At 46.5% G+C, this 8,096-nt stretch overlaps 1 pseudogene; it reads right to left on the bottom strand.

Moving 5' to 3' along the window:
- Positions 1–272: 272 nt before the first annotated feature.
- LOC135508623 (homeobox protein aristaless-like 4) overlaps positions 273–8,096 on the bottom strand; it is a 45,155-nt pseudogene continuing 37,331 nt past the window's right edge.

Here is an 8,096-nt window from a genome sequence, read left to right as displayed (position 1 = left end):
GGGTGGTTGGCATAGGGAATAAAGAGGGACAGGGTGGTTGGCATAGGGAATAAAGAGGGACAGGGTGGTTGGCATAGGGAATAAAGAGGGACAGGGTGGTTGGCATAGGGAATAAATAGGGACAGGGTTGATGGGAATAGGGAATAAAGAGGAACAGGGTTGATGGGCATAGAGAATAAAGAGGGACAGGGTGGTTGGCATAGGGAATAAATAGGGACAGGGTGGTTGGCATAGGGAATAAAGAGGGACAGGGTGGTTGGCATAGGGAATAAAGAGGAACAGGGTTGATGGCATAGAGAATAAAGAGGAACAGGGTTGATGTGCATAGAGAATAAAGAGGCACAGGGTTGATGGGCATAGAGAATAAAGAGGGACCGGGAAAATGGCACGTTCCCCCTTCAGGGGTCTGAGAGATCAAGTAGCACCACTCCCTCTGTCTTGGGTCTCCTGCGTCTCCTGCTGATTGTCATGGTGACGTCATCGCTGTTATCATTCTAAAGCTGCTGAATCGTGTCCTGTGATGGTCTCTCCTGTCGTCTCGGGTTGTAGTTCATTCATTTCACCTGATTTGGTATTATTAGTGCTATCAGGTGGCGTTGTCGTAGTCCCATCCTGACCTTCCTCCTCGTCCTGCTCCTCCTCTTCCTCCTTCCCAGTACTGGGCATGGCCTTGTCCAGGTTCAGGAGAGTATGGATGAGGAGGCAGGGTTAGGGCGTGTCTGACCAGGGTGGGGCCAGACCCAGGAACAATCCCATAGCATCATGTGTTCCAGGAGATGGCAGCGCTGTGTTCCTTAGCTTTCATACGCAGCGCCGCATACTAGAAGACTTTCTGTCTGGGTCGACACTGGTCAGGTCGTAACCGCTGAGACCGCCACCCGCTCCGCCCATTCCTCCAGCCCCAAAGAGACTTCCCATGTGTGTCTGTCCCATGTGACCCTCATGCCCCATTACGCCCGGGCTGGGCACGCCTAGGTAGTCGGAGACCCCTCCATGAGGGTGGGGAGGCATGCAGGAGGTGACTGACCCATCACAGGGCACCACACAGCCAGGTACAGGAGAGACACCACTGCCAACACCTAGCCACGATGGGTTCTGGATCTACATGGAGGAACAGACAAGAGCAGGAGGTTTAAGAGAAGTCAAATATTGTAACCCAGAGAAACAAAATGCTGACTAACTAGATTTTTCTTCCGGAGGCAATAGTGGCTAACGAGCAGAAACAACAGATTCAGTCAATCCCCTTTACAGAACAACGCAAGAGATTACTCCAGAGGAGGCTGGTGGGAAGACCTATAGGAGGATGGGCTTGTAGTAATGTCTGGAATGGAATTAATGGAACGGAGTCAAACATGTGGTTTCCATACGTTTGATACCGTTCCATTTATACCCTGAGAACGTCCTCCGATAGCTCATCCCACCAGCCTCCTCTGGATTACTCTTATTCTTTCACTTCCATGCTTGTTCATACTGTAGTCATGAGCGCTATCCCATCCCTCCTGTACCTGTGTGTAGTTCTCTGGCCTGGTGAGGAGGGGTAGCTCGTAGGCAGTAGAGAAGTGAGTCCTGACCTGCTGCATCTGACCGAACCTCTCCCTCTTCCTCCACTTAGCACGGCGGTTCTGGAACCACACCTGCAGAGAGGAAGAGGACACATCAGAAATAACAATTCAGCTGATTCATAATGGTGTCATGGCCTCTGTTTCATCTGATTCATAATGGTGTCATGGGCTCTGTTTCATCTGATTCATAATGGTGTCATGGGCTCTGTTTCATCTGATTCATAATGGTGTCATGGGCTCTGTTTCATCTGATTCATAATGGTGTCATGGGCTCTGTTTCATCTGATTCATAATGGTGTCATGGGTTCTGTTTCATCTGATTCATAATGGTGTCATGGGCTCTGTTTCATCTGATTCATAATGGTGTCATGGACTCTGTTTCATCTGATTCATAATGGTGTCATGGACTCTGTTTCATCTGATTCATAATGGTGTCATGGCCTCTGTTTCATCTGATTCATAATGGTGTCATGGACTCTGTTTCATCTGATTCATAATGGTGTCATGGGTTCTGTTTCATCTGATTCATAATGGTGTCATGGGCTCTGTTTCATCTCATAATGTTTGGCATCTGATTCATAATGGTGTCATGGACTCTGTTTCATCTGATTCATAATGGTGTCATCTGATTGATTCATAATGGTGTCATGGGCTCTGTTTCTGATTCATAATGGTGATTCATATTCATAATGGTGTTATGGGCTCTGTTTCATCTGATTCATAATGATTCTGTTTCATATTCATAATGGTGTCATGGACTCTGTTTCATCTGATTCATAATGGTGTCATGGGCTCTGTCTCATCTGATTCATAATGGTGTCATGGGCTCAGTCTCATCTGATTCATAATGGTGTCATGGGCTCTGTTTCATCTGATTCATAATGGTGTTATGGGCTCTGTTTCATCTGATTCATAATGGTGTCATGGACTCTGTTTCATCTGATTCATAATGGTGTCATGGGTTCTGTTTCATCTGATTCATAATGGTGTCATGGGCTCTGTCTCATCTGATTCATAATGGTGTCATGGGCTCAGTCTCATCTGATTCATAATGGTGTCATGGGCTCTGTCTCATCTGATTCATAATGGTGTCATGGGCTCTGTTTCGTCTGATTCATAATGGTGTCATGGCCTCTGTCTCAATTGATTCATAATGGTGTCATGGGGGAGAGGCGGAGGATAAATCGTAAACAACACTCTTAGAAAACAGGGGCTATTAGAACCAGGTAGTGGTTAGAGTGTTGGGCCAATAACCGAAAGGTTTCTGGATCGAATCCCTGAGCTGATCAAAATATATTGTTCCGCCACAGAACAAGGCAGTTAACCCACTGTTCCTCGGTAAGCTGTCATTATTGATAAGAATTTGTTCTTAACTGACTTGCGTAATTAAATGAAGGCTGTCACTGTAGGAGAACAGTTGAAGTCGGAAGTTTACATACAACTTAGCCAAATATATTTAAACTCAGTTTTTCACAATTCCTGACATTTAATAAAAATAAAAATTCTGACTTAGGTCAGTTAGGATCACCACTTTATTTTAAGAATGTGAAATGTCAGAATAATAGTAGAGAGAATGATTTATTTCTTTCATCACTCCAATACCTTGACTTTGCCATTTTTCCACAACTTTGGAAGTATGCTTGGGGTCATTGTCCATTTGGAAGACCCATTTGCGACTAAGCTTTAACTTCCTGACTGATGTCTTCAGATGTTGCTTCAATATAGCCACATAATTTTCCTTTCTCATGATGCCATCTATTTTGTGAAGTGCATCGGTCCCTTCTGCAGCAAAGCACCCCCACAACATGATGCTGCCACCCCCGTGCTTCACGGTTGGGATGGTGCTCTTCGGCTTGCAAGCCTCCCCCTTTTTCCACCAAACATAACGATGGTCATTATGCCCAAACAGTTCTACTTTTGTTTCATCAGACCAGAAGACATTTCTCCAAAAAGTACGATCTTTGTCCCCATGTGCAGTTGCAAACCGTAGTCTGGCTTTTTTATGGCGGTTTTGGAGCAGTGGCTTCTTCCTTGCTGAGAAGCCTTTCAGGTTATGTCGAGATAGGACTTGTTTTACTGTGGATGTAGATACTTTTGTACCTGTTTTCTCCAGCATCTTCACAAGGTCCTTTGCTGTTGTTCTGGGATTGATTTGCACTTTTCGCACCAAAAGCACGTTCATCTCTAGGAGACGCGTCTCCTTCCTGAGTGGTATGACAGCTGCGTGGTCCCATGGTGTTTATACTTGCATACTATTTTTTGTACAAATGAACGTGGTACCTTCAGGTGTTGCTCCCAAGGATGAACCAGACTTGTGGAGGTTTACCATGTTTCCTGAAGTCTTGGCTGATTTCTTTTGATTTTCCCATGATGGCAAGCAAAGAGGCTCCGAGTTTGAAGGTAGGCCTTGAAATACATCCACAGGTACACCTCCAATTGACTCAAATGATGTCAATTAGCCTATCAGAAGCTGCTAAAGCGATGACATCATTTTGTGGAATTTTCCAAGCTTTTAAAGGCACAGTCAACTTAGTGTATGTAAACTTCTGACCCACTGGAATTGTGATACAGTGAAATAATCTGTCTGTAAACAATTGTTGGAAAAATGACTTGTGTCATGCACAAAGTAGATGTCCTAACCGACTTGCCAAAACTATAGTTTGTTAACAAGAAATTTGTCAAGTGGTTGAAAAACTAGTTTTAATGACTCCAATCTAAGTGTATGTAAACTTCCTACTTCAACTGAATATAGTTCCAGGTAAAACACTTTTTGGTTACAGGTTGAAAAAGTTTTGGTTCCAGATGGAATTATTTTTGTTCCAGGTGGAACCCTTTTTGGTTCCAGATAGAATGCTTTTTGTTCCAGGTGGAACCCTTTTTGGTTCCAGATAGAATGCTTTTTGTTCCAGGTGGGAACCCTTTTTGGTTCCAGATCAAACCTTTTCATCAAAGATCCACCATATCCCAAACAGAGATACATGGATACATTTTGATAGACCTGCCTTTGTTATGACAAACCAGAAAAATAAACTCCATTCAACTAGGTGGGAACCGACATTTATAAACCACCGAGACAGTTCCAGATCAAAAAACCATTTACATTCAAAGAGCCACCATATCCCAAACAGAGATACATGGATACATTTTGATAGACCTGCCTTTGTTATGACAAACCAGAAAAATAAACTCCATTCAACTAGTGAGTGTAGCCTGACATGAGACAGTCTAATCCACCGAGGGTGAAGAAAACCATCTATACATTCAACTAGTGAGTGTAGCCTGACATGAGACTGTCTAAACCACCGAGAGGGTGGTTTAAGGCCCTGCCATAGGTTGCAGGGTTGACGTGTCTTTAAAGTTCTGTTGATGTTTCTCTGGGTGCCGTGTCTCATTGTCACTGCAGGTTGCTGAGCTCTCCTCCCTTGGAATGTTGTATGTGATCCACATGTGGACCTGCAGCATCTCATCCACATGTGGACCTGGAGCATCTCATCCACATGTGGACCTGGAGCATCTCATCAATCACACAGTAGACTAGACTAGGTGTGCTCACCTCCACTGTCATCACAACAGGACTCTTCTCATATAGTACTTTTTTTTTTTTTACCTTTATTTAACCAGGCAAGTCAGTTAAGAACAAATTCTTATTTTCAATGACGGCCTGGGAACAGTGGGTAAACTGCCTGTTCAGGGGCAGAACGACAGATTTGTACCTTGTCAGCTCGGGGGTTTGAACTCACAACCTTCCGGTTACTAGTCCAACGCTCTAACCACTAGGCTACCACTGCCACACATTCTAGAAGAGATGCACTTTGTGTTACTGTACAGTATGTTGGTGAGTATTGAAATAGATAGAAAGGGTTGGGGGAGAAGGGAGAGTGGGAGAGTGGTTGGGGAGAGGGGTTGGGGAGAAGGGGAGAGGGGAGAGGGGTTGTGGAGAGTTGAGAGAGTGGAGAGGGGTTGGGAGAGAAGGGAGAGTGGGAGAGTGGTTGGGGAGAGGGGGAGAGTAGTTGGGGAGAGGGGGAGAAGGGGAGAGGGGTTGGGGAGAGTTGAGAGAGGGGGAGAGGGGTTGGGGGATAGGGGGAAAGTGGTTGGGGTGAGGGGAAAGGGTTGGGGGAGAGGGGAAATGGGGAGGGGGTTGGGGGAGAAAGTCATGGGGAGAGAGGTTGGGGAGAGGAGGAGAGGGGAAGGGGTTGTGGGAGAGGTGTTGGGGGAGAGGGTTTTGGAGAGAGGAGAGAGGTTGTGGGATAGGGGAGAGGGGGTGAGGATTTGGGGGAGAGTGGAGAGGGATTTGGGGAGAAAGTCCTGGGGAGAGTGGGAGAGAGTACTGGAGGAGAGGGGTTTGGGGAGAGGTGTTGGGGGAGAGGGGGTGTTGGAGAGGGGGAGAGGGTTTGAGAGAGGGTAGAGGGGGAGAGGGGTTGGGGGACAGGGGTTGGGGGAGAGGGGGCTGGAGGAAAGGGGAGAAGGGGTTGGGGGAGAGGGGGAGAGGGGGTTGGGGGAGAGGGGGAGAGGGGGAGAAGGGGTTGGGAGAGAGGGGAGAGGGGGTTGGGGGAGAGGGGGAGAGGGGGTTGGGGGAGAGGGGGACAGCGGTTGGGAGAAAGGAAGTTTCTCTCACTCTCTTCCTCTCCTCCCCTCTCTCTCCGTCTCTCTCTTTCTCTCCTCCCCTCTCTCTCCGTCTCTCTCCGCTCTCTCTCTTCTCTCTCCTCCTCTCTCTCCGTCTCTCTCTTTCTCTCCTCCCCTCTCTCTCCGTCTCTCTCTTTCTCTCCTCCCCTCTCTCTCCGTCTATCTCTTTCTCTCCTCCCCTCTCTCTCCGTCTCTCTCTTTCTCTCCTCCCCTCTCTCCGTCTATCTCTTTCTCTCCTCCCCTCTCTCTCCGTCTCTCTTTTTCTCTCCTCCCCTCTCTCTCCATCTATCTTTTTCTCTCCTCTCCTCTATCTCCATCTCACTCTCTCTTTCTCTCCTCCCCTCTCTCTCTGTCTCTCGCTCTCTCTCCTCCCTTTCTATTCGGCGAAGGGAAGTGGGGATATTGGAAAGTGAGATGGGAGAATGTTCAAACTAGAGATTGTTTTCATTTCATGTTTAATTTCCTGACGCCTAAGCCCTTGGCTTTCCTCAGCTAACCCCCCTGACCCTCTGGAGACTCACAGACTGGAGCAGTGGACTAGCTACACACACACACACACACACACACACACACACACACACACACACACACACACACACACACACACACACACACACACACACACACACATTCCATCCTTACCGAACTCACATTAACACATTTTAAAATCTGAAACACAAACTTGTCCTGAATTAAACAGGACAAGTTTGAGACCCATTCCTCTAAGGCTCTGGGTGCATTGTGGGTCATATATCTCTTCAGCGTGTGTCTGTGCGCGCTCAAGTGTCAGTGTGTGTGCTGCTTCCCGTTGTGCGGCAGTAGGAACAGAGACATGAGGCCAAATAGTTGTGAAGAGAGATCACTGAGGGAACATTATGAAGTCAGACGTGATGTTCATCACTGAGGCTCGTCTCCTATTCCCAAAGCCGGAATCACAGCTAGCAGGACCAGAACCAGAACCAGGACCAGAACCAGCATAATAACTGCACAGAGAGCACACTGGTTAGCATAAAAACACAAGAGCTTACGTTAGCTCACCTGAACAGGAAAACTCACTTTTCTCTCTCTCTCTCTCTCTCTCTCTCTCTCTCTCTCTCTCTCTCTCAGTGTACATGACGTTCTGATTATTGTCTTCTCGGCTATAACTGCTCTGAACTCTTGTCATGTAGTTTATGTTTCGTGTGGAAAACCTGGAAAAGTAGTTGCAGCATTGTGCAACATCTAATAAGTCCTAATAAACTCAATTTTAGATAGCGTCAGTGAATTAGAAACACAATCTGACGGAGAACCCTGGGAGAGCGATAAAATATGAACCCAATTCTAAACTGTATTGGACAGTTTCTTTCTTGAGCCATTCTGGTTTGTCTTTACCCCGCTGTCATGGGATCTACAGTTGAAGTCAGAGGTTTAGATACACCTGAGTCAAATACATTTAAACTCTGTCTCTCTCTCTCTCTCTCTCTCTGTCTCTCTGTCTCTGTCTCTCTCTGTCTGTGTGTCTCTCTCTCTGTTTCTCTCTCTCTCTGTTTCTCTGTCTCTCTCTCTCTCTGTCTCTCTGTCTCTCTCTGTCTCTCTCTCTCTCGCTCTCTGTCTCTCTCTCTCTCTCTCTCTCTCTCTCTCTCTCTGTCTCTCTCTCTCTCTCTCTCTCTCTCTCTGTCTCTCTCTCTCTCTCTCTCTCTCTCTCTCTCTCTGTCTCTCTCTCTCTCTCTCTCTCTCTCTCTCTCTGTCTCTGTCTCTCTGTCTCTCTGTCTCTCTGTCTCTCTGTCTCTGTCTCTCTGTCTCTGTCTCTGTCTCTCAATTCAATTCAATTCAAGGGCTTTATTGGCATGGGAAACATGTGTTAACATTGCCAAAGCAAGCGAGGTAGATAATATATAAAGTGAATATATAAAGTGAAATAAACAATAAAAA

The sequence above is a fragment of the Oncorhynchus masou genome, chromosome 22, assembly GCF_036934945.1.
Source record: "Oncorhynchus masou masou isolate Uvic2021 chromosome 22, UVic_Omas_1.1, whole genome shotgun sequence".
Taxonomy (NCBI): Eukaryota; Metazoa; Chordata; class Actinopteri; order Salmoniformes; family Salmonidae; genus Oncorhynchus; species Oncorhynchus masou.
Note: the sequence above shows the minus strand (reverse complement) of the source record. Positions and strands in the feature narration are given on the sequence as shown.